Source organism: Cnephaeus nilssonii, assembly GCF_951640355.1.
Source record: "Cnephaeus nilssonii genome assembly, chromosome: 13".
NCBI classification, from domain to species: domain Eukaryota; kingdom Metazoa; phylum Chordata; class Mammalia; order Chiroptera; family Vespertilionidae; genus Cnephaeus; species Cnephaeus nilssonii.
In genome coordinates this window covers 53,040,484-53,068,298 of record NC_137084.1, presented here as the reverse complement: position 1 = coordinate 53,068,298, position 27,815 = coordinate 53,040,484, and the positions used below count along the sequence as shown (strand labels likewise).

General features: G+C 38.0%; 1 protein-coding gene across 8 annotated transcripts in view; it reads left to right on the top strand.

The window, feature by feature from the left end:
- DLG2 (discs large MAGUK scaffold protein 2) overlaps window positions 1-27,815 on the top strand; it is a gene marked incomplete at its 5' end in the record, with an annotated part of 1,931,014 nt that overhangs the window by 631,823 nt on the left and 1,271,376 nt on the right. The gene's annotated exons all lie outside the window — the stretch shown is intronic.

Here is a 27,815-nt window from a genome sequence, read left to right as displayed (position 1 = left end):
ACCTCACTCTTCATTCCTTTGTCAAGTGAATAGTTTGTACAATTAAATAATAAGCACAGTGCTGCTAAATCTGGTCTGTGTGGAGGTTCTTACACTAAGTTACTATGACAACTTACTTTTTTTCTGGAAAACCATTTTTTTCTAGACAGTAATTTTTAAAATTAAACTGCTTTATTAAAACGCTCTGAAATATCTGCCAAACACTATTTGTATTCCATCCCTATTGAACAGTTTTCTTGAAGTATTTTCATTTCATTTTACTCTAAAGGGGGAACTGCTTTTTCCCCTCAATGAGTGTACCTGGGGTGCTTTAAATGATTCTGTTAAATATATACTTAATATGAAGCATTCTAATCAAGGATTCCCTTTCAGATATCGGGGTACATAGAAGAGCAGGTCTATTTATGCTCTTTAAATCAAGGATGGCAAATACATAGCACAAATTCATGTACTTCATATATCCATGCTCATGGCATTCTTTCCTAATATCCCAATTTTCATCTCAGGATGTTTCTGAACACAGCACTGCAGAAGGCAATTAACTATCCCTAAGTTGGTTTTTGTACATAAATTCATACCTAGCTGCCCTTCCTAGACTAAACCATCAGTGAGGTTCAGATGCCCATAAAGGTTGATTGACATTCGGCCTGAAATGATATCATTTGGTATATAGTACTTGGGTTATCATGGCCTTCCCTCCCAGGATCTCTTTGAAAATGTTTTTTTTACCTCATGGAATTGGTACACATTGACCCTACAATGTTCATTGACATTTATCAGCCCTAATTGAATGGAGGAATATTGGGAGAAGACATGATGTACAAGAGAAAGAGATACAGGTGCAGGTTTATTGCAGGTTGGCTCACCCTTAATCCAAAAAGGTGAACCTAGAGCTAGTGCTTACACTTAACTAAAGGAAATAAAGTTGAGCCATCAAGTCTGTTAATTCAATGTTTCCTAACCTTAAATAATTTACTTGTCAACTTATTTTTGTCATATTAATTTATGCTTTGAATTATTATTTAATTAATCTTTTTCTTTATTGTGGCTTAATTTTACTTAAAGTTTACTTAAACACAACATTTTATTATGATAAACATCTATATCACTGAACATTGTAGAATGTAACTATAAATATAAACACTTTAAAATTTAGCCTGAAGCCCTGGCTGGGTAGCTCAGCTGGTTAGAGCATCATCCCAATAGACCAGGGTTGTGGGTTCAGTCTCTGATTGGGGAACATACCAGAGGCAACCAATGAATGCATAAATAAGTGGAATAGCAAACAACAAATTGCTGTTTCTCTCTCTCTTTTTCTCTTTACCTAAAAATCAATAAAGTTTTAAAAACAAAAATATAGGAAATTAACCTGTGTCAAAGTATTTTTCTCAGTCAGTTGAGATGTTGCTTCCAGGCATATCCAATTTTTATGAAAAAGAGAAAAACCCCAAACCACCAAGTTAGCCTATGTCATCAAATTCCAGCTAGAAATCTTGACTATTAAAATTTTTAAGAAGCTAGTTCTCTCTTTGTAATAACACATATATTACATGTCATATATTCATACCATGGAATACTTACTGTACAGCATTAATAATGAACTATCTACAAATACAACAAAATGCATGGAACTCTCAAACAGTATTGTTTGAAAGAAGCCAAACACTGAAGAGCACCCCCTGTAAGATGATTTTTCTGAAGTACACAAATGGGTACAATTAACCCATGTTGTTAGAAGTGAGTATAATAGTTACCCTTGAGAGGAAATGACTGGATGGAAGCAGGTAATGTTCTGTTTATTGCTCTGTGTGCTGGTTGTGTATGTTTTGGTTTTGAATATTCATTCACTTGTACTATTATTATGTACACTTTTCTGTATGTAGAATTTGTAAAGGCGCTATAAATTCCATATGAAATTTCACTGAAAACTATAAAATAAAAATAATTTCCCGCACATATGCCATAGGGAAACTGTAGAATGTCAGAATGAAATAGCCAGAGAGCTAAGGATGCGGACCTTCATAGGAGCTGTAATTAGATGGAGAGTGGCTTTCTATCAACTACAATAGACAGCCAGAAGTCAGTGGTGTAACATCTTCAAAGTACTGAGGAAAAATAATGGGCATTTTCAGAAATATATATCTAGTTTAGCCATCATTCAAGATTGGGGATAAGGAAAAACAAACAAACAAACAAAAACAGGCATTTTCTAACATCTCACATTTACTACCCATAGACTCTGGCTAAAAGGAAGCACTTGAGCACAAAGAGAGATGGATTTATATTAAACAACAAAACCCCAATTCATTAAAATATATTTGTCACTGTGAAACATAACTTTAGGTATAAACAAAAATTGGAAGTAACATTTAGGCAAAAAAAACCCCACAACAACATGGAAGCTGGGAGACTGGGAATATTTGAGATAAAATTCTTGATCCTTGAGTTTTTCAAAAAAGAAAAGAGATAATATATAATTTTAGACTTCATTAAATTATCTAGTGAAATGTACAAGTTAAAATTCAAGTAATTGACCGAGAAATTACATATCTAGGTATATATCCAGAGGAAAACTTGTATGTGTCTACACAAGAAGACATATATGATATATTATTTAAAATAATAAAAAGCTGAAAATAGCTCATATGTCCATCAACAGAAGAATTATACATGTACTAGTGGCCCGGTGCATGGATTCGTGCACATTGGAAGAAAAATAATCAGAAGAAATATTTTAATATTGTTATTTGCCCTTTCTCTGTAATGGAAGTGTCAGGGCTGCTGCTGCAGGGCAATCAGTGGGGTGATCAGGCCCCACTCACACCTGCATTGGCTTGGTGCTGTCCACTCACCTGCTCCACCATCCCACCGTGGTCCTACTTGTTGCTGCCCATCAGGGCCAGCAGCGCCTCCGCTGCCACCCGCTGCCAGCGCCACATTGCTGATGTCTGCCATGTTCCACGCTGCCCCATAGTGGTCAATGTACATCATAGCGAGGGGTCAAACTCCTGATCTCCCAGTTGAACTCCCTATTGACTGCCTGCCCAAGGGGCCAATTTGCATATTAGGCTTTTATTATATAGGATGATGGAATTCTGTTACACAGTTAAAATGAAAGTACTAGAGCTATGTCTATAAAGATATGTAAATTTTTTTAAATATTGAATAAAATAATAAGTTGTAAAAATACATATGACATAATAATATTTATGTAAATATTTTAAAGCCACTAAAAATAAAATATATGTATGGAAGAGCATTTACTAAAAGTTCAGAAATGAATTAGATAAAAATTATTGATAGAGATTGCTTCTGGAGAGGTGAAGCCAACTGCTTTTAATGTATTTAAAAATAATTTGATAAAGCAATGTCAAAATGTTAATATTTTTATTATAGATGGTGGGTATATTGGGTGTTCTTTAGTCTTAGCATTTTTCTATATTTTTAATTAAGATAATTAAATGGATTTTTATTTAAAATAATATTATCTAATACTCTAAATAAATATTCTCAAAACAATTTCATTGATATTGGTAGATACAATGTAGCATGATAGAAACATCATAGAAATTTCTGGGAATGAGAGGCTGGAACCAATTGATAAGAATTAGAAGAGTCCAGTTTTTGAGAGATTATTATTTCCCCTAAATCTGGAAGAGAAAGACTTTCTCTTAAAAAATCAATTTTCTGTTTCCTTTTCAGAAAACCACAATTTATGGCTTTAACTACTGTCCTTTAAATTTAAACCTTTTTCTTGTAGACCCGTGGTTGGCAAACTGTGGCTCGCGAGCCACATGAGGCTCTTTGGCCCCTTGAGTGTGGCTCTTCCACAAAATACCATGGCCTGGGCGAGTCTATTTTGAAGAAGTGGCGTTAGAAGAAGTTTAAGTTTAAAAAAATTGGCTCTCAAAAGAAATTTCAATTGTTGTACTGTTGATATTTGGCTCTGTTGACTAATAAGTTTGCTGATGACTGTCTTAGACATATTTTAAAAACATATATATATATATATTTCTTCAACTAATCACTCTGACTCTTCTCCCTCATTGTTTTTTTATCTGCTACATCAAAAGATAGTCAGCAAATATTTTGATTCAATGAAAAGACAATCAGACCTGTGGAAATTCAATGTCTGGCAGAGACCTGTAAGCCTATCTATACTAATAAAAGCCTAGGTGGCCCTCGTGTATAACGTCATGACAAGATGACTGCCACAATGACCACCACAAGATGGCCACACGCACAGCCGAGGCGGGGCCCTGTGGCAGCTCCATGTGGTGAGGCCTGGGGGACCCGCGGCTCGGCACGGTGCAGAGGAGGCCGGTCCCGGCGTCTCTGACACCTCATGCAGAGGAGGTGGGTCCCGGCGGTGGAGACGGGTCGTGGCAGGGGAGGGCAGTTGGGGGTGATAGGGCCAGCAGGGCAGTGGTTAGGCATCAATCAGGCCATCAAAGGAGAGGTTAGGGGCAATCAAGCAGGCAGGCAGGCGAGTGGTTAGGAGCCAGCAGTCCTGGATTGTGAGAGGGATGTCTGACTGCCAGTTTCGAATATCCCCCAAGGGGTCCCAGATTGGAGAGTGTTCAGGCTGGGCTGAGGGATACCCCACCCCCCATGCACAAATTTCGTGCACCAGGCCACTAGTCTATATAATAAAAGGCCTGTGGCTGTAATGCCGTAACAACCAATGACTGGATTCACCAGGAGATGCATTGATGGGGCCCGCAGCGGCCATGGTGGGCGGGACTTCTGGGTCCCGTGGCAGCTGTGGTGGTAGGGACTTGTGGGTTCCGCAGCGGCAGCGGGAGGGACTCTGGGGTCCCATGGCGGTGGCTGGTGGGAATCCGGGGTCCCTCGGTGCGAGGGGTCTGGGTCTGGCACGATTTTGCGCACTGAGCCTCTAGTAGTATATAAATACCTTATCATTGCCACTATAAGGTAGGGAGAGGTGTGAGTTTGAAGCTATTGTTTTTCTGCTCTTCTAGAAATGTCGGTAATTTCAAATAAAAAATTTTTAGGTAGATTTAAATTAGATACTCAATATATTCATGTTTGTTTTTGTTCTATGCATCATTAGTCTGTGATACATAAAAAACTATCATTTTTAAAAATAAAATATCAATGTTTTATATAAGGCATAATTTCATAGATGTACATTCTGGATACATATCTCTTATCAGATTTTTAATTTGCATGTATGTTCTTCCACTCTGAGGGTTTCACTTTCTTGATGGTGTCCTTTAAAAAACAAAGGTATTAATTGTGATGATGTCCAATGTGCTTTTTTTTTTTTCTTTTGTTGCTTGAGCTTTAGTGTTACAGCTAAGAAATCATTTCCTAACCCAAGTTCATGAAGATTTACTCCTATGTTTGTTTTTTTTCTAAGAGTTTTATAGTTATAGCTCTTCTATTTAGGTCTATTTCAGTGTATGCTGTGAGATAGCTCTCCAACTTCATTCTTCATTGCATCAGGGTACCTAGTTGTTTCAGTACCTTTGGCTGAGAAAACCTTTTTCCAAAAATTGTCTTGGTGAACTTAATGAAAATCAATTTATGGTAAAGGAAAGGGTTTATTTATGAGCTTTCTATTATATTATGTGCATTTCTATGTCTCTCCTTCTGCCAGTACCACACTCTGTTGATTAATGCAACTTTGTACTAAGTGTTGAAATAAAATAAAAAATGTGAGCTCTACAATGGTGGTCTGCTTTTTTAAGGTTGTTTGACCTTTTGAATCTCTTGTATATCCATATGAATTATAGGATCACCTTGTCAATTTTTGAGAAAAAGAAAAAGCAACAGAAATTTTATTTTTTTAGTAGTTTTAAAAATGTATATTTCTGTTATACTTAACATTCAATATTGTATTAGTTTCTGTTGTACAACATTGTGATTAGACATTTATATACCTTGCAAAGTGGTCACCCTGATAAGTCTAGTATCCACCTGACACCAGACATAGTTATTACATTGTTATTGATTATATTCCCAATGCTGTACTTTATATCCCTATACTATTTTTATAACTGGCAATTTATACTTCTTAATCCCTTTCACCCATGCTTCCAAGCCCCTATTCATCAGGCCAATCTTAATTTGATCTATGAGTTTGTTTCTGTTTTGTTTGTTTATTTTGTTTTTAGATTCCACATATAAGGTATTTATCTTTCTCTGTCTGACTCTTTTCACTTAGCATGGTACTCTATAGGTTCATCCATGTTGTTGCAAATGTTAAAATTTCATTTTTTATATCAGAGTAATATTCCATTGTATATATGTACCACATCATTATTATTAAGTATCTATCATTGGACACTTGGGTTGCTTCCGTATCTTGACTATTATCCATATTGCTGCAATGAATATAGGGGTGCAAATATCTTTTCAAATTAGTGTTTTAAACTTCTTTAGATAACTAGCTAGAAGTGGAATTGCGGGATCATATGGTAGTTTTATTTTTAATATTTTGAGGAACCTTCATACTGTTTTTCATAAAGGCTGCAATAATTTATAGTCTCTCCAACAGTGCCTGAGGGTTTCCTTTAATCCATATCCTTGCCAACACTTGCTGTTTGTTAGGTTTTTGATGATAGCCATTCTGACAAATTGAGAAGTAGTATCTTATAGTGGTTTTAATTTGCATTTTCTTGATGATTAGTGATGTTGAGCATCTTTTCATGTGTCCATTGGCCAATTGTATATCTTTGGAGAAATGTCTATTCAAGCCCATTTTTTAATTAGATTTTTTGGTGCTAAGTTGTATGAGTTTCTTATATATATTGGATATTAACCTCTTATCAGATATCTCATTAGTGAATATCTTCTATCATTTAGTAGGTTGTTTTTCTTTTAATTATTAGTATTTCTTTCACTGTGGAAAACCTTTTTAGTTTGATGTAGTCCCATTTGTTGATTTTTTTCTTTTGTTTTCCTTGCCTAAGGAGACATATTAAAACAACAACAACAAAACTTCAAAGAGTGATGTCAAAGAATGTATTGTGTATGTTTTCATCTAAGAGTTTTAAGGTTTCAGGTCTTACATTTAAGTATTTAATTCATTTTGAGATTATTTTTGTATATGGTGTAAGAAGGTAGTCCAGTTTCATTTCCTTTTGTATGTATCTGTCCAGTTTTGCCAACACCATTTATTAAAGAGACTGTCTTCACCCCATCTTACGTTCTTGCCTCCTTTGTCATTAAAAACAAAACAAAGTAGAATGGGAAGCAACTGTAATTTTAAAAGGAGTGTATTAAATTTATTTATCAATTTGGGTAATATTATCATCTTAGCAGTATTACAACTTCCAATTTATGAACATGACTGTCTTTCCATTTTAGGTTTTCCTTAATTTATTTCAATGTTGTTTTATAATTTAAGTGTACAAGCTTGTATTTCTTTAGTTAATTTATCACTAAATATTTTATTTTTGATGCTATTGTAAATAAAATAATTTTCTTAATTTCATTTTTGGATGGTTTAATATTAGTGTTTAAAATGTAATTGATTTTTCTATATTGATCTTTCAATCTGGCTGAATGTATTTATTAATTGAAATAGTTTTTGTAGGTCCCTTAAGGTTTTTCATATAAAATATGTCACCTGCAAATAGAATTAAGTTTATTTCTTGTCCATGTGATGCTTTTATTTCATTTTCCTTCTGGGATTTGAAACCATATCTTACTTTAAAGACTATATTAAAAAAAAATCCTACCTTCCATCAAAGAGAAAAAAATTAAGTAGAGAGAACAGAAAGCATTTATTCATTAAAAACAAGGTTTGCACAAGGTTAAGAGCATGAACTAGGAGCAAGAAATTTTGTGTTTGAATCTGGGGTTCAAATATTGGCTCAGTAGTTTTGTAAACTGGGTGGTTATTTAACTTCGTAGTGCTTTAGTTTTCTCATCTTTAAAATGGTGTTAAAAATTGTAACTACTCCTTAGAGTTGCTTAGATTAAATGAATTAATACTTATAAAACACTGAAATAGTACTTAGTACAAGGATTTGTTAAATAGACTAGTGTTTACTGAATACCTATCATGTGCCAAGCGCTATGCTGTATGTTTGGAGTATATCAATCAGTCACAAAAACATGATTTTTACCACCAAAGGTTTTGTAATCAAAAGGGAAGGCAGAATTTGAACAAATAATTAGAAATGTTATCATTTTACAAAAGAGGTAGTTGAGTCCTATGAAAAACCTGTTATAAATAGCATTTCTTTCATTAATTCATTTAAGGACATACTGACAATTACATGCCAAAAGCTGTTAGCAGGGCATACAGCAGTGAAAAAATAAAGCTGGAGTAGCAATGCTTATTTATACCAGACAAAATAGACTTTAAAACAAAGGCTATAACAAGTGACAAAGAAGGACCCAGCAACTCCATTTCTGAGTATTTATCTGAAGAAACCCAAAACGCTAAATCAAAAAGACATAGACATCCAAATGTTCATTGTAGCACTATTTACAATAGCCAGGGTATGGAAGCAACCTAAGTGCCCATCAACAGATGAATGGATGAAGAATAAGGGGTGCATATATACAATGAAATATGTCTCAGCCATAAAAATAATGAAATCTTGCCATCTGCGACAATATTGATGGACCAAGAAGATGTTGTGCTGAGTGAAATAAGTCAGAGAAAAACAAATCTCATATTATTTCACTTATATGTGGAATCAAGAAACAAAATAAATGAACAAGCAGAAGAGAAACAGACTCATAATATAAAGAACATTTTGATGGTCACCAGTTGGAGGAGGCTTGGGGAAGAGGTAAAAAAGGTGAAGAGATTAAGAAACACAAATTGGTAGTTACGGAATAGTCATGAGGAGGTAAAGTATAGTATAGGGATTTTGTCAATAGCTGTAATACCCATGTATGGTGTCAGATGGGTACTAGTGTTATAGAGGTGATCACTTCGTAAATTATCACTGGATTGTACACCTGAAACTAATATGATGTTGTGCATCAACTGTAATAAAAAAAATAAAAAATGGCCTATGCCTACAGTAGAGAAGCTTTCTTATATTTTTTCTGCCTACAAGAAGTCAAGAACCCAAAAGTCTCTTTTCTTTTAACTGTCTCTGTTCCTTTCAGTCTAAGCTCATATAATTCCTTTAAAAACTTTGTTGGCTTCCTGTGTGACAGATAATAAATGCACTTTATGAAGCATAACCATAAATCTTTGAAATAGACCCCTTCAACTTTGGGCTCACAGTCTGAATGCTATGAGGAAATATCTGAAAATATCTTAGAAGCTGTCTTTTCTAGCCAAGAGAGTCTATTAGGCATGGCTTCATGTTTTTCTGAGGTTTAATACTTTTGATATAACCTTTATATTAAGGCAATGTTTTATTGGCATTGCTCTGGATTTGCTTTTTGATATGAAGCCATTTCTTACTTTGATTGACTGGCTCACTGGCAAACTAGGAATGAGAAACACTGTTATTTTTTTCCAACCTAGCACATCTTGGGTTGATCTTATCTCTTTGAGGCTTTGCTTGAAAACTGAATAGCCCCTTCTTTGGTTCACTGCTATTAGTGCTTATTAATATAATACTAAACAAACAAAAACAAAAAACAGTTGACACTTTCAATGTTCTTCCTGGAAATCTTTTTAGTGAAGTAGATAAGGCCATATGATATGATATGATATGATATGATATGATATGATATGATATTTATTATATTATATTTATTTATGTTGATTAAGTGATAATGTCAAACTTTCCACTGCAATATAACATAAACAGCCTTTCTGTAGCCTCCAGCTACAATGGAAGCCCTTTCCTTTCAGATTTCACTAGCAATCTCCTAGCCTCTTGATACCCAATTCTAAAGCCAATGCTATATATCTTAGGTTTCTGCTATGACAGGACCTACTTTCAGACATCAATTTTTTTATTGCTACATAACAAAACATCCCAAATCTTAGTGGGTTAAAATGATAATTTTATGTGAGTTAGGCTCAGCCAGAAAATTCTTCTGTGGTTTGTTTGGGGTCTCTCAACTGGTTGTATTCAGCTGGCATCTGGAGCTGAACTCATCTGAAAGTTTGAATGGGATGTTGAGATAACTGCCTAGGAGAAGTTGGGAAGCCTCTTTTTCTCTGTATGTGGTCTTTTCTCACATAATCTCTCCACATGACAGCTAGACATGGGCTTTCTAACAAAGTAGTCAGAATTTCTACAGGAAGAATAATGGCTCTCCAAAACAGAAGTTGTTGTGTCTTCTTAAGGCATAAGGTAACTTCTGACACATTACATTAGTTAAAGAAGTCATAGACCAATCCTGATTCAGTGTGGGAGGGGACTACATAGAATTTGAATACCAAGAAACAGATTTTATTGAGGGCAATCCTTAGAAACTAGCTACCACATACCACACATGCTATGAGTTAAGCCACCAAAGGGTTACGCTGATTGCTTCAGAGAGAATGAACTGTGTGGGGCACTACTGAAGTAGTATTGTTAAGAAATACTTGTGGCTTATTACAGAGAGGAGGTAAAGGAGACGGAGGGGATTAAACTGTTTCAGATATATCTGGAGATAGATTTGGAAGGACAAATTGATTTATTGGTTGTAAGAGATGAATAATAGGGAGAAATCAGAAAGTAATTCTTAGTTTTTAGGGCTATTCAACAGAATGGAAGGTGGTGCTGTTTACTGAGATGGGTTAGATTGGGGTAGAAAGGTGTTTGGGGCTTTGACAACCAATAGCTCTGTTTTTGGTTTGTTAAGTTTGAGAGATATCTCAGACATACATGTAAATATTTTAAGTAAAGGGGTAAATACACAAATCTGTATGTAAAGAAAGGAAGCTATACATTATATTTAAAAGCATAAGGTTCCAGGTGAAATCACCTCGGAATAAGTATAGGTGAAGGAGAGAAGAGGGCCCAGGACTTATTCTAGGAAACTCCAGTGTTTAAAGGTCAGGAGGAAGGAAAGGAGCCATCAAAAAACAATGAGAAGAGTCTTATATACAGAGAACAATCTAACAGCTGTCAGATGGGAGGGGAGTAGAGAGGCTGGGTGACAAAGGTGAAGGAATTAAAAAAATACACCCATACCTCATAGACAGACAACAGTATGGTCATTACCAGAGGGACAGGGGGCTGGGGGGAGGTACAACAGGGTAAAAGGGGGATAAATGGTAATGGAAGGAGATTTGACTTAGGATAGTGAACACACAATACAATATTCAGATATGCCTATGGAATTGTACCCTGAAACCTATATATGTTTATTGGCCAATGTCATCCCAATAAAGTCCATGTTTGAAAGAAGAAGCTTAGAGTGGGGAATGATGATAGACAAAATACTGGGAGTCACAGAAGCCAAGAGAGGAAACTGTTTCAATATGGAGAGATGGGTTACTGATTTAAATTCTGCTGATAAGTAGAAGATGAAGACGGAGAGTTGTCCATGGAATGTCTGTAGTGACTACCTCACTTCATCCTAATAAGTAATTCATTAATATAAAAAATTTTTACAGACTTATTGTGTAGTTATTTCTTTGTGGTCTTTGTTCTCCATTAGTATGTAAGCTCCAGGAGAGCAGGGACTTTGATCTGTTTGGTTTATTGTTGTATCCAGTGATAGATCCTCCCTTCCCCCAACTGATGGATGGAGTATGACGTAAACTCCACCTGCAGCAGGACATTCCTGAACACCTTATATGGACTGTACATTGAACCACCAATCAGCACCTGCCATATACCCTAAGCCCCCAATTCCTAAATCCCTAGGCCCCTAACCATGTACCTTACATGAAACCACCAATCAGCGTGTGCTGAGTGCCCTAAGCCCCGTCCCCTCTTTTCCTCCCCTTAAAAGGCACTCTCACCCCGGCACACGCTCTCTCTCTCTCTCTCTTCCTCCTTTTCCCCTCTGGAAGACGGCCCGGCAGGGCGATCTCCAATAAAGCCTGTATCCTGGTATCCCATGGTCTCCAGCCCTCTGTTTCATCTTTCATCCAGCACCTAAAATTGTATCTGGCACATAGTATGTGCCATTCACTTATCCAATCACTCAACAACCATAAGAAGTTAATATAATTATTCTCACTTTGCAGAAAAGGGCACTTGAAAATCAGAAATGTTAGATTCACACAGGGAAGACATTAGATAACCATGTTTCCAATGCAGATATCTGAATCTGGAATATTTTGTTATTTTGACTAAACAAAATATTTTCACTATTTGCCATCTAATAGTAATATTCTGTAACATAATCATAGGTAGTAAACTGGGAGTATTTCAGTGGTTAACTGCTAGCTATATTTTTAAAAGACATCATCGTAGTAAAATTGCTGTTTAATTAAGTCTGTGATTGGAATAATAAAATCTGTACTTGCGTCTGTGGAAGTTCTTTCTATCTTAAAATGCAACTGTTCTTCAAAACAACCTTAATATTCATAGTTGTTTAATATGCATACGATTTACATATTTGTCAGTTCATTTTACACTTCAAGTAACAGGGAAAGGGTTCACATAAGTAATACATTAAATGTATAACCAAAACAGTTATGCGTTGCAAAACAATAGATACTTTGATCTATTATATGTATATTTTTAAATGCATGATTTTTAAAATGCCCATACATCTAACATTCAAGAGACTTTACTTAAAATTTTCATGTATGTTATTATATTTTCTTAGTGTTCTTTGGCTTCCAATTAATTTATCTTATCTGGAGACATAGAGACAGGGTAGCAGGTAAGTGAAGATATTAACCTGAGGATGACATAAGATAAATGAAAATGAAGGAAGAGAAAGAAAGAGGTCTGGGGCAGCAGAGACCCGAGGAAGAGGAGGAGAAAAGAGGGAGCAGATTTGAGGGAAGTGAGGAAGAGGCAGAGAAGATCCTGAGACCATTGATGTCCCTGAAGATGGGTAGTCTTTTGAATGATGAAGAGAGATTCTGGAGTGTGGAGAAGGGCCCTTCCTTCCCATATACCTGAGATCACCAATATAAACCCAAACTGATATATGCATTTTGTACATACTCTATGCTATGCTAGGTGCTATGCTAGCCACTTTATATGCATTATCTTCATGTGTCCTTCAAGATTCATAAGTGAAAAACCCAAGTCAAGTAACCTCATTTAAGATCATACATTGAGTAGTGGAATGGGAATCTTAAGACATATCTGATTCCAGATTCCATTCTTATTATCAAGTCATGCATAATTGGTAAGAATGTACTTACTTATATCTCTCAGAGCTCTGCCACTTATATATCTTGGCCAGTATTTTACCATGTGTGTATGTTAGGTCATGGGATGTATTTGATAGTTGGAAAACATAGCAATACTTGCAGACTGTGTATACACATACATGCATATATTGTATATATTCATTATATTTTTTCCCTTGATGATCCCAAAGCTTCAGGTATACTCAATGTTATTCTTTCATTACAAATCTCGGGAACCATTTATTTAGCTCCTTCTACTACTCACAACCTTTCTGTAAGAATGACTTAAGTTGGTGAGTAGGTAGAGCTCCAGAATACTTCTTTAGCCTTGATACTGCTCTGGGCAGGGGCATTTGTGTGTGGCCATGTGAAGCAAAGTGGGGTTAGGAGCAAAAGACAAGCTATCTGTTCCTTGACTGTAATAGTAAAGATCATCTAGAACTCATCTTGTTTTCGCCATCTTGCTAAAATAGTTTAAGTGTGGGTTCTGCCTTCCTACCTCAGACCTTGTTCAGTGAAAAGATACCGTGAAATAATGGGAAGATTTTGAACTTTTAATCCTTATACATCATGCATTAGCTGGTGACCCTGGACAAGTTACTTAACCTCTCAGAATTTCAGCTTAACATTTATAAAGTGAAGATAATACTAGTAATGCCCCCCAAGCAGGGTTGTTATGTGAAGCAGAGATAATTCATTTAAGATGGTGCCATGTTTATAGTAGAAACCCAGTAAGTGTAGGTCATTCTTCTTATTGGCATGTTGGACTTCCTGATCTTTATAGTCCCTCCCAACCCTATGATGAGACAGAGACTGTCAGTCTAGGAAGATGAATAGGAAAAGGAAAAGATGACATGGAACACTCATGCCCTGCTGGTGGCAGCGTAAATTTGTATAATCATTTCAGAATGTAATAGATGAAAATAGCCATAACGATGTTCAAGCCCCATTGACCCAGGAATATCATTTCTGAAAATTTATTTTTAGGAAATAATTTAACATAAGGTGAAAGCTGTTAGAAGAAAACTGTCCAAAGAGCAATATTTATGACAACATTATCCATAATAGTAAAATATTAGAAACCTGTAGAAGAGTGGTTAAGTAAATTATGAAATATCAAATGAGAATTTTCTTAGGGATAAGAAAGATTAGAACAGCAAAGTGTGTTTGTTATGTAATGTTAACTGAAAAATAAAAAATGATACATGCCCATTGCCTGTAAAATAATATGCATATTGGATAAACCTAAAAAATAAGTGCAGAAAAATGGAGCTTTTTTTGTGGTGTAATAGGATTAAAAATACAAAATTTTTAAAGATTTTTATTTTTTAAATTATAAAATAAAAAAAATCCATTTTATCATACAATAAATATTTTTGGGATGTCTGCTATTTATCAGTTACTATTCTAGATATAAAAAAAAGACAAAAATATATACCTGGTGCTGTCAGAATACTTTGTAAATTTTTCAAAGTACTATTATATCCAAACTAGAACTTGATTTTGTAATTCAAATTTTCAAAGTTAGACAATATTGGAAGCATACAGAGTAACATGGAAAACAACACAATACTCATCCATGTACTTAGGACGCAGAGCTAACAGACATTAATCTTTTTTATTTCCTTCCCGACCCCACTGCTAGGAAACAAAACAGTCACAACAAAAGCTGAATCCCCTCATCCCTTTTACCTTCTTTCCTACCCAAAGATAGTCCTAGTCTTAGTGTGTTAAGTATCCTACCTACCCATGTTTTTATTTTTTCTATATACATGTATAACCATAAGCAAAATATGTTATTATTTTGTGGGTTTTAAAGCTTTGCATAAATGGTGTCATGTGGTGTTTTACTTTTCATGTGATTGTTTTTATTTCACTCATATTTACTGCTATATATTACTGCAGTGAATGACTGAACAGTTTATTAATCCATCTCCCTACTGAGAGTTTCCAATTCTTGCTACTGTGAACACTTCTAAGGTGAACATTTTTATGCACATCTCCGTATGCAGTTGTGCCAGAGTTTCTACAGTTTTATGCATAAAAGTGAAATTATTGGATGGTAGAAGTGTGTATCTTCAACCAGCCTGTTGCCAAGGTGCCTTCCCAGGAGATTGCAACAATTGACCCTCCCAACAGCAATGTGCATTTCCCCACATCCTTACCCATACTTCAATGCTTTTTTGCCTGGTTGATACATGTGATTATAATTTCATTTTACCTGTATGAGGCTTTGCACAAAATAAAGACAGCTTCTGCTCTTAAGTCCAGTATGAATCATTGGTGAAGGAGGCTTTTCTAGGCTTACAGAGGCCTCATCCCAGGAAATGAATGATGGAGAGTATCTTGAAGGAGGCTCTCCATTGAGAGTAATTTTAGTGCAGGCTCATGCCATAGTGACTTGAGGTATATAGGTATTCTGTAATATGTACCTAGTGTCCATGTGGGTATTGAATAAAATGTGAGGTGTCTGCCTAGTTAATGTCACTTCTCTTTCTTTCCCATTTAAAAGAGTACTCAGGGTAATACCCTACATAGCTTTCTCCTGATACCTGTGTATATATTCTCAGGTCAGTGGTCCCCAGCTTTAGCATGCATCAGAATCACCTGGAGGGTTTGTTAAGGCACAAGCTGCTGATTCAGTTCCTGAATCCATAGATCTGACATGGGGCTTGTGAGTTTGCATCTCTCAGAAGTCTTCATCCGATGTTGCTCTTGCTGCTGATCTCGGAACCACACTTTGTGAACGACTATTCCATATGTAACAGCAAAAAATATTATGTCACTGTTGTGTGATGGGGTTGGAGGGTGAATGTTGTCGGGGTTGCACTGATTATTCCACTGATCAATTTCTACTTAATATTGGGGCTCCTCTGAATGCCTTATGCATTGTTTAGGTGACAATTTCTGTAGTAGTGGGACACTGTTCTACTTTCCTTCTCCTCTCATCACAGTTGTCTAATGACTCATGAAATCACAGATGGATTGAACTTTTTCTTCTTTCTGCCTGTCTGACTCTGATTAAAAATGAGCTAAACTAAGCAGGTCCGAGATCTAGGGCAGGGAGCTTCTTGGTACTGGGAGCCATCCAGGGGAATGGGTAGGGGTTGCAAGGTGTTCCTTTAAACAATTATTGTGGTAAAATTACTATACCAGATTATACATATTTCAGGTGTACAATATTATAATCCAATATTTGTGTACACTACATAGTGTTTACTTTATAAGACTAGTTATCTACCATCACGATACAGTTGATCCCCTTCACCTCTTTGTCCTCTCCCCACAGCCCTTCCCCTCTGGTAACCATTCTAGTCTGGTTTTTTACTTGTTCATTTGTTTTGTTTTGTGTGGTTTTTAGATTCCAAATATAAGTGAAATCCTATGAAATTTATCTTTCCCTGTCTGAGTTATTTCACTTAGCATGATACCTTCAAGATCCACCCATGCTATTGCAGTTATAAAGAATTCCTTCTTTTTTATGACTGAGTAGTATTCCATTGTATGGATTTTACATCTTCATTATTCATCCATCCATCTTATTTTAATTTAAGGGCATCCACCTTGATCCATTCTCCACTGTCTTACCTTCTCATCAGTGTCTTTAAACTAGAGATATTCAGTGATCTTTTTTGAACCCTTGTCTAGAATTATTCTCCTCTTAAATTCAGGAATTGTAAGACTGTGCAAAAGGGAAGAAGATTTTTAGCAGGTAAAAATTTTAGACCACTTATGCCTATGCTTTCTATTTAAAAAAATTTATTCATTAAAAATATTCTATAAATATATATTCATATATGAAGAAGAGATATTCATAAGCATATACTTGCTAGGAAGTGTATTTTTATGGACACTAGGTATAAGTTATTTATGTGGGATCTCTATGTAAGGCACGCTTCAAATAAAATATTAAAGCTTCTTAACAAAAAAAAATAAAATCAGCATTATGGCATGATATTAGATATTGTCAGTAACAGAAGATATAAAAGATTGCTAACATTGAATAAAGCACTACACAAAGATGTAAGATTCTTGAAGGCAAAGGTGGTCTTCTTCATTTTTGCAGTTTTATATAACAACTAGAGGCCCATTGCATGTATTTGTGCACTGGTGGGATCCCTCGGCCGGGCCTGTGGTGATTGGGCCAAAACGACCCTGTGCATGGATTCATCCAGGGCATGTCCAGCCCTTCTCACCGAGTCCTGATTGGCCAGACCCCAGGAGCAAACTAACCTACTGGTTGGAGCGTCTGCCCCCTGGTCGTCAGTGTGTGTCATAGCGACTGGTTGAACAGTCGAACAAATGGTTGGACAGTTTGCATATTAGACTTTTATTATATAGGATGTATTAGTTTTAGGTGTGCAGTATAATGATTTGATATATGAGTATAATGAAAAATGACTACCACAACAAATTTAATTAACATACATTAACTCACATAGTTACAATATTTTCTATGTGATGAGAACTTTTAAGATCTAGTTTCTTAGCAATTTTCAAGTATACAATAAGGTATTGCTAACCACAGTCACTGTTCTGTATATTATGTCCCCAGAATTCATTCATGTTATAACTGGAAGTTTGTACCTTTTGACTTTCACCCATGTCCATCACTCCCCACTCCCCACCTCTGGCAATCACCAGTCTGTTCATTCTTTCTATGGATTTTGTATTTTTAGATTCCACATGAATATAAATGAAATCATACAGCATTTGTCTTTCTCTGTCTGATTTATTTCACTTAGGATAATGTCCTCAAGGTCCATCCATGTTGTTGCAAATGGCAAGATTTTCTTCTTTATGGCTAAAAACATTCTAATACATATATATATTTGTGTGTGTGTGTGTGTGTGTGTGTGTATAAAAGCCCAGCGACCATTAAGGTGTAATAACCGGAACAACCACAACGACCAGTCGCTATGATGTGCACTGACTACCAGGGGACAGATGCTCAACGCAGGAGCTGCCCCCTGGTGGTCAGTGCGCTCCCACAGCAGGAGCGCCACTCAGCCAGAAGCCGAGCTCATGGCTGGTGAGCACAGTGGTGGTAGCGGGAGCCTCTCCCACCTCTGCGGCAATGCTAAGGAGTGGCGAGCCAAGTGGTAAGGAGCAAGCAGGTGGGCAGTAAGGAGTGGTGAGCCAAGAGGTAAGGATTGAGTAGGCAGGAGGCAAGGAGCGAGTAGGCAGGTGGTTAGGAGCGAGTTAGGCGGGCGGTTAGGAGCGAGGGTTCCGGATTGCGAGAGGGATGTCCCGGTTTAGGCAGTCAGACATCCCCCAAGGGTCCTGGATTGCAAGAGAGCGCAGGCTGGGCTGAGGGACGTCCCCTGCCCCCAGTGCACGAATTTCATGCATCGGGCCTCTAGTATATATATATATAAAGAGCCAGGGTCTATAACATCCAAAATGACCGAAAAGACAACTTAACACCAGGCTGTGTGCACAGCAGGCTCGGGTGGGCAGGGACTGGCGAGCGGGCTGAACTGCTGACCTCTCGGTCTCTCCCCCCGCCTCCCGCGGACTGCTGATGGGGCTGTGGGCCCCAGCTGGGGTGCGGTGGATCTCTGGTTCTCATGTGATTCAGAGCATGGTCGGCCTTCAAACCAGACCCTGACAGGAGGGAGGAGGGAGCCCCATTCCTCGCAGAATTGGCCATTGGATAGCTTCCTATCAGCGACCTGCCAGCCAGGAATCCCATTCACCTGCACCCCGAACCACGGCGATCAGGCAGGCAGAGGCAGTTAGGGGCGATCGGGCAGGCAGGCAGAGACGTTAGGGGTGATCAGACAGGCAGGTAGGTGAGCGGTTAGGAGCCAGCGGTCCCATATTGTGAGGGGGATGTCCAACAGGGAATCAGGCCTAAACTGGCAGTCAGACATTCCTCAAGGGATCCCTGATTGGAGAGGATGCAGGCTGAGCTGAGGGACCGCCCCGCCCGCCCTCCAGGCACAAATTTTCATGCACCGGTCCACTAGTATATATATATATATATATATATTTTTTAAAGCATAATATGCTAATTAGACTGGATTACCTTCTGGACAAAGCTGAGGCTGCGAGGGAAGCCTGGGTCCCACGTGCCTGCTGGAGACTGGAGGGAAGCCCAGGTCCCGGTGCCAGAGGGAAGCCAGTCCTGGAAGCTGGGGGAAGGAAGGCCTACTCTTGCTTGTAATACACATACCACATGCTGCAATGAACATAGGGTTGCACATATCTTTTCGATTTAATTTTTCACTTTTCTTTGGTTAGATACCCAGAAGTGGAACTGCTGGATCACATGGCAATTATATTTTTAATTTTCTGAGGAATTTCCATGCTGTTTCCGTAGTGGCTGCACAAATTTATAATCCTATCAACAGTGCACAATGGTTTCTTTCCTTTGTGTCCTCTCCAACAATTGTTATTTCTTATCTTTTTATAACAGCCAGTCTGGCAGATGTGAGGTGATATCTCATTGTGGTCTCAATTTGCTTTGTGTCTTTCTTATTTTTGAATGACCTCAAATAGTGATAATCCTTGGCATAGAGCAAGTATTAAAAATGTATGAAACGTAATAATGAGGAAAGTTAGAGTAGTATAGTGAAAAGATAGGGGATTTGAAGTCCATCAAATATTATTTAAAATCCTGATTTTTCCTGTCTGGGTGTCCTTGAACAACTTTCTTGATTTTTCTGAATTTTAATTTTTTTGTTTTCTTAAACAAAGGCTGATTGTGTTCACTGTCTGACATTGTCTATTCCTGTCTGTCATCATCAAGGTGGAATTTAAATGAAACTCAGTGACTGGCACATTGGCCCTCAAAGTAATATTGATTCCCCCACCCTCTCCAGCCCCAGTTTCCTAACCAAAAAATACAATATTAATGTTATGGATCAATTTATGGCTAATATGATCTGTATTTTCAGACTTTTTGTATAATTATTAATTGTCAATTTCCATACAGAAATCCTGTAAAAAAAAAATCCAGATTTTACAGAGATAATGAGAAACTGAGCTTAAGTAGAGTGAACTCCTGCCTCAGGGGAAGTCAGTGAAGCAAACCCAGAGCTGGGTTTCTGAGTTTAGAGTTCTTGCTCTCCTGTCTTCTTTCTTCTCAGGCTGTGCAGCCCAACTATAATTCTCTATTCTACCTGAGCAGCAAAGATAATTTGTGGGCCTAGAGAAGTTTTCAGAGATTTTGCTTTTAAAATGGGAGAAGCAATCTGAACTCTAGTACGCGGGGGAACCTTTGCGTGCTGTGTCCCTGTCTTAGAGATGCACATCACACATTAGTGTAGAAAGTCAATGACAAGTCTTGCTCTTTCAAATATTAGCATTTTACAGATTTATTTGATGACAACCTTTCTTTCCAAAATGATTTCTATTATCCCCTTCATGATACCAGCATTCCATGGAATGTAGTGTTAGAAATGCCGGTATAGAGAAATTCTTTAATGTTTCATACTTTTGTTTTCTTCTGAGAAAAGACTTTGATCCTCAGTGTTTGGGTTTGCCTGGCACTCCAGCCTCATAGCGTGTATATTAATTAGAGCAGCTCACCTATGAGTTTAGTCTTTGTCTTTTGCTCTAAAAAAAGGTTATTATGCACCTCATGATTACCAAGTCTCCATGCTCATTCTATCTCCCTATCTCCCTTCCTTGCATAACTATCTTTCTTTAAAGCACAGTTCTCTCCATTACTTCACCATCGATTTTTCCACAAAGTGCTCTATTCTGCCTTACACCTACTGGGTTCAGCTGTGTGGTAGGGGCTGAAAAGAAAGAAGTGGTGTTGTTTTACAAAGATGGTCCAATGAACAAAGAAAATTTCAAAGAATTGATGGCATTGGGGACAGGAATAAGACAGAGAAAAGCTGTTTACCTTGAAGGTTGTCTGTAAACAAATAGGAGAAAAGGTAGAAAAGAACAGGGGTGGGCAAAGATCTCTCTCAGGGATGGGGGTAGGGAAGGAGCCATTGTGGGCAGCTGGCCTTTTTCTTTGTTTAGCTATATGGAGTTACAGTAGATTTGGAGTTCAAACTTTTCCTTTGGAAAAACAAAGGGGGATGATTTGATCAAGCATTACCTAGTGATGTTATTTGAAATAATATGTAATTATATTAGAAATATTTTCACTGTCCTCTATAAAGGCCTCCCTAAAATTATAGATTTTATAAATATTGGGTACAGTTTCCTTCCAGAGAACTGTATTCATTATTTTCTGAAAAAGTATGAGCCCCTCAACCTGAATTCTAATTCACAGAGAATTTAAAATGCTAAATTTGCATGTGGTCGGGATGGAAATCAAAGTTTACCCCTTTCTCTTTACGCCCAATTTGATGAATAAATATGTAACTCTGTGCGTGTGTGCGTGTCATCGCAGGGAAGCCCATAGCCATTAGAAGTCCAGAAAAGCCGCTCAATCTTAGGAAGAACCTGAAGTTTCTTCTGTATGAAAGGCAATGATCTTTATTGTCTTTAAGATGGACTTTAACTCAGGAGATCACAGTATTTGCTGCTTCAACCTTTCTTTACCTTAGTTTGATTTCATAACAATCTACTAAGTTAAGAATAATTAGGCCCTCTATAAAAATGTGTAAAATGAGTCTCAGAGAAGCTAAATAATATACTAAAGAGGTGATGTTAGCAATGTGCAAACCCAGTGTGGTCTAAGTCCCTATTATTTGTTATCCCGTGGGCAGTAAATAAACATCCTGCTGAATTAAAGTTCAGATGTTGAACTGGTACTGGCTTTCAGCTACCTCTGCCCAGTGCCATGAATTCATGAGTTCAGTAAACTCAGTAGCTTCAACTTACTGGGAAAAAGAAGGGGTGGGGGCAAAGCACTCTCTGGGATAGAGGAATCAATCACAAATTTGTTCTCTCTCTCTCTCTCTCTCTCTCTCTCTCTCTCTCTCTCTTTCTCCCTCTCCCTCTCCCTCTCCCTCTCCCGCTCTTCACTAAATAGAAAAGGCTTTGAATTACTTTCACTGGGGATGTGGGTTCAATGAGAACAAATTATGAAATCCTTCTCTAATTCATTTTGAAAATATAATTTTTGCTCATTAAAAAGTACAGTCCAACATTCCAATTAAGCAAAATAGATGCCGTACATTCAGCCGACAGTTCTTGTGCTTCATCTTTGGATGCCGTGCCCTGGCACTGATGAGGCTTTGGAATGCAGACAGTAAAAGCAGTGGAAGTTGCTGAGCAAAATTGCTATTAGCAGTTTAATCACTTATGTTAAATGCTATGGATATAATAATAAGTGGGGGCGATATTCCTCCTGGAGTGCAAAAGCTTCACCAGTTTTATAAGCTTAAGGCATTTTCTCTCAGCAGAGTATTTGGTTTTCAATCTTAGGTCTGTAAATTATATATATATGTCTCTATATAAAAGCCCAGCAACCATTACGGTGGAACTACCAGAATGACCAGTTACTATGATGTGAACTGACCACCAGGGGGCAGACGGTCAATGCAGGAGCTTCCCCCTGGTGATCAGTGCACTCCCACAGTGGGAGCGCTGCTCAGCCAGAAGCCGGGCTCATGGCTGGCGTGCACAGTGGTGGTGGTGGTGGTGGTGGTGGTGGTGGGAGCCTCTCCTGCCTCCATTGCAGGCAGGCAGTAAGGAGCGAGGGGTCCTGGACTGCGAGAGGGATGTATGACTGCCGTCAGGTGGCCATACCCCAAGGGGTCCTGGACTGTGAGAGGGTACAGGTTGGGCTAAGGAACCCCACACCCCCACCCCAGTGCACGAATTTAATGCACTGCGCCTCTAGTATATAAATAATATAGTCAAGTACAGCGACTCATAAGTGGAATAAGATAGTGTATATCACCAATCCCATGATGTGTGATTGTGTATTTATATTGCTTTTCAGGCCTTACGATTATTTTATTACCCAGTAGTTGAATAAGAAATTGTTCAGTTTTATTATGTTTTTGGTTCTGCTTTATTTTGCTCGAATCATGAGCCACCATTCCCTATCCCCCCAGTACCCTGCTTTGCTTTGTCCCTGGAATTGTTCCTGTCTCATGTTACAATTAAGTGTACCACAATTTGGAAGAACAGAAAGGCCCTCCTAGACTTCTGGGAGGACCAGCCCTTTGTCCTACTTCAAACACATTCACTTTTATTATCTGTAAAATAAACTTAACCCAGAAGACCAAAAAGATTCACTGCTTCAAAATCAAAATCAACCTTACAGAACCTAAGCATCTCCCTTAGTTCAGCATGTGGTATTAGACTGGTGCTGACCAGAGGTTTAAGTGTCTGATACAAACAAATGCATTCAATTTGACTTCTACCCTTGAGATGTCTCTGGATTTCTGGCTTTAATAAAGTTTTCTACTGTGATATTAAAACAGACAAAGAAAAAAAAGGAAAAAAAAAAGAATAGAACAGATAAGAAAAGAAAGAAGGAAGATACCAGAATTCCTCTTCATGCACGGGATAGGATAGTGATAGAGAAGTCATGACAACACGTGTAATGAATACATCATACGTGTTCTCATGACTTCTCCTGTCCCTTTGGAAGATATTGTTCAATCACAACACTTTCCCCCAAACAACAGTTTTTGTACATTTGAACAGTACCTGGCATTTAAGGTCTCCTTAATTAGTTGTTGAATGAGCTTATGCTCCGTTTCCTGAACTTAATTTGAAGCTCTCTATGAGCAAGCAGTCACAGCATCTGCTTCATTAGGGGCATATATCCAATGAGAGGACATTGAAAACAGTTAAACTTTAAAACACTTAAACCCTTAGAGAAAGCTTCATTGCATATGGTTGTTTGTCTTCCATTTAGATATTGGAGGGAGGGGGATTGTGAAACAAGGTGGTAGAGGCAGCTAGAAATGCAGAGTATAGACCTTTACAAGCCGAGTTGAGTTAGGAAAACAGTAAAGTGTCAAAGACCCATTGAAGGGTCAGAAAGGGTCATTTTTACTCTCTTTTCTTTTGAAAAAAGGTATTTTTATTGATTTCAGAGAGGAAGGAACAGAGAAAGAAAGATAGAAACATCAATGATGAAAGAGAATCATTGATTGGCTGCCTCCTGCATGCTTCCTACTGGGGATGGAGCCCACAACCCGGGCATGTGCTCTTGAGCGGAATCAAACCCGGGACCCTTCCGTCCACAGGCCAACATTCTAACTCCTCAGCCAAATCAGCTATGGCCATTTTTACTCTCTTTTCTTGTTTTTTTTTACTACTTCACTGTAAAGGGAAAAGAACACAGGCTTTCGAGTCCGTTAAATTCACTTTCCCCCCTTACTTACTTGCTGTGTGATCTTAAATGAAATTGTAAATTGTTCCATATCCCCTTATCCAGTTTGCAAAGATATAAAGAAAATGATCATTATATGTTAGTTTATTTTTGAGGAAAATCAAATGATGTAACATAGATGACACATTGTCCATATGTTAATATTCAGTGAAGACTTTGGAGGAGGGGTTGAGGCACTAAACAGCAGCTATTAGAAACAGGTAGCATAGAAATAACATGGAACAGATATACAGCTATGCCCCAAACTGGTCTGTCTCATCTCTGCCTTGCCCTTTTAAAATGATCTAAACTGCCTTCATGCCTCCCTGTGCTGGCAGTTTCTACAGAGTTGAAAGCAAATCTGGACATCTGCATTGCTTTGGTATTCAGACACATCCACTTCTGCATCTGCATCTGCAAATGCATTCTCAAAGAAAGGTTTTCTTTATCGACGTGTTGCTACATTGCCCTTTTCAGGTTTTTAAAATGCACTGTGAAGTTCTCCCTTTTTCTATATTGGGGAGGGTGGGAGCAGTAGAGGGAGGGGCAGAGGGGGCAGAGAAAGACAGAGAAATTGCTTCCTTTGATAAATGGCATGAATTTCAATAGCTCAAGGGCTCTAAAATATTTCATTTTTTTTGAGCTTGCGAAAAGTTTTATTCGTCTGGATGTTTGTTGTAAATGTTCTTGTATGTCATTAAGAGAGGTACTTTTTGAAGTGAAGCCAAGCTAAAATTGTCTTACACATTGAAAAGCAAAGCTGTTCTCAGGGAAAGTGTTCAGCTGTTTTTCTCTAGGAATCTAGGTATGAGCTAATTAGTAATAGGTTTGCTTATTACCAAGTTCTGCTCATGTTTATAGTTATACAGGCATTGTCAGAGGATCCTTGCATTTGAGTCATACCAGCTTCCTTCTGACCCAGCTTCGGGCTACAAGTCTGAAGGGTGAAGCTAAGTATTTGCGTATTGGCGTCACTAGGGACTTGTGACTTGCCTGATTTCACCATGTGCAAGAGTTCACTTATCAGCTGGAAGGTAAATGAACGCAACACCATTTTTCACACTTTCCACGTATGTCCAGACCTCTTTCCTTTTAGATTGGCTTCTGCCTGTTCCTTTGAGTTTCCTCCTCCTGCCAAACAAAGAGTAGATGAGACCTGCTGCTAAAATTTTATTGAGGTCCCGTGGGAGTGTTTCACTCTTGAAAAGGCAGAGAGAGTCCTTGTGTAGTCCCTCGCTGCAGGAGACATGATCCATCTCACAGAGTAGTTAAGCTTCACTCCTGCTCCCCTCCTCATACCAGGGCACTGAATGTTGCTCTTCATGAAAAGAGACAGTGGTTAGGAATTCTGTAGAGAAATCTGCTTTTGAATGCATCCTCTGCTGCTACTCCCTAGTCATGTGACAACCTCAGACTTTCCTTCTCTAACCTCTAGTGCCTTCGCCTGTAAAATGGAGTTGATAAGGACTAATACATATATACATATATATATATTATATATACACACACACACACACACACACACACACACACACACACACACTAAAGGCCTAGTGCACAAAATTTGTGCACTGGTCAGGGGGGTGGTCCCTCAGCCCAGCCTGCCCCCTCTCACATGCCAGGAGCCCTCAGGGGATGTCTGGCCTCCCTCTGGGGGAGGTGACTGGGCTGATAAGGGGAAGGCACCACCCCCATCACCCCACTGCTGCTGCCACTGCCAGCCACCGCAGCCGCCAAGGTGTTTTCATCAACACGGACTCCAGTCCCCTCACCACGAAAAAATGACAATGTTCTTTAGGCATTTTCAATATTTCTCTTTCATAGGATATGACATTTCTTTCTTTTTTTTTTTTATCCTCACCTGAGGATATTTTTCCATTGATTTTTAGAGAGTGTGGATGAAAGAAGGAAAGACAGAGAGAAACATCAAAGTGAGAGGGACACTTCGATTGGTTGCCTCCTGCATGAGCCCTGACCTGGGCCCCAGTCAGGGATGAACCTGCAACCTAGGTACATGCTCTTGATCAGAAATGAACCTGGACCCTGCAGTCTGCAGGCCGAGGCTCTATCCACTGAGCCAAAGCAGCTAGGGTAAGATATGACATTTCTTAGCCCCTCCAGCAGCGGACCTTCATTCTTTCCTCCAGGAGTGAGGGGGAAAAACCCTAGATCACCTTCTTGGATTTTTATTACCCAAGTTACTAAGAACACTGCAAGTGGCATATAGGGAGCTTAGCCAATGAGCAGTCAGAAAAGGTGTTTCCTCTGCAGTTCACACACAGAGGCAGGACTGCTGGCATGCTGCAGTGTATCTGCTCCAGGCCTGCTCTAGCTGTGCCATGGCGTCTGGGGAAGGCCCCCTTGTGTGTGTGTCCACTCCGGGCCTGCACCATTCGTGGCTTACCTCACCACACATATAGTCCCCTCCCTCCCATCTGTGCACGCAGCCTCCTCCTGAGCCAGTCGTGACTGTTATAGCATCCTGGCTAATTTGCATATTACCTCTTTATATATATATATATATATATATATATATATATATATATATATATATGTGTGTGTGTGTGTGTGTTTATATACGTACTCAGTATTTACACTGAGTATAATACCTGACACATTAAAAAGTACTCAATACATAGCAATGAATTTTTTATATTTGAGCATTACATATTATATCCTATGTTTTTCATTGATAATTTTTGTGTGATTAGCAGTTACACAACTTCATTGTAAGCTTCTTTAATGCAGTATTTATGACTTAGCTTCAAATCATTTCTTTAGACTTATTAAAAAATATATTTTGATTCTGAGTTAGGATATTCTATTCTAGTTATCTGTAAACATATGTTTCAGTTTGTAGTATAGAAGACATGACCAATTTTGTTATAAATAATGAGGACATACTTTGTCCTACACACCTTTTGATATAACTAACACTTATTGAGGGCCTTACTTGTACTATGTGCATTGCATGTGATACCTCTTCATCTTCAACAACCCTTCCAGAAGGAAGGTCATTATGAACATAGGATTGGAGAGGAAATTAATGTCTAGAGAGATTAAATAATAACCCAAATCAACTGGACTTGAGTAGCTACAACAGGATTAAAACATAAGCCTGTTTAACTGCTAAACTCATTGTCTTTCACTACACTATGCTGCCGCTCCATATCCAAAAGTAATGTAAAAGTGACTTTTCATCAGAGCAGACAGGATTATCCCAAACTGTAATGGTTTATGTCGACAAAATATACTTCTCATTTATGTTACACATCTACTATAGGTCATTATTCTGCAACCCAGGCTGAAGAAACTGTCCCTATATTATGATATGAATGTCTTAAGGCAGTGAGAAATATAGTAATG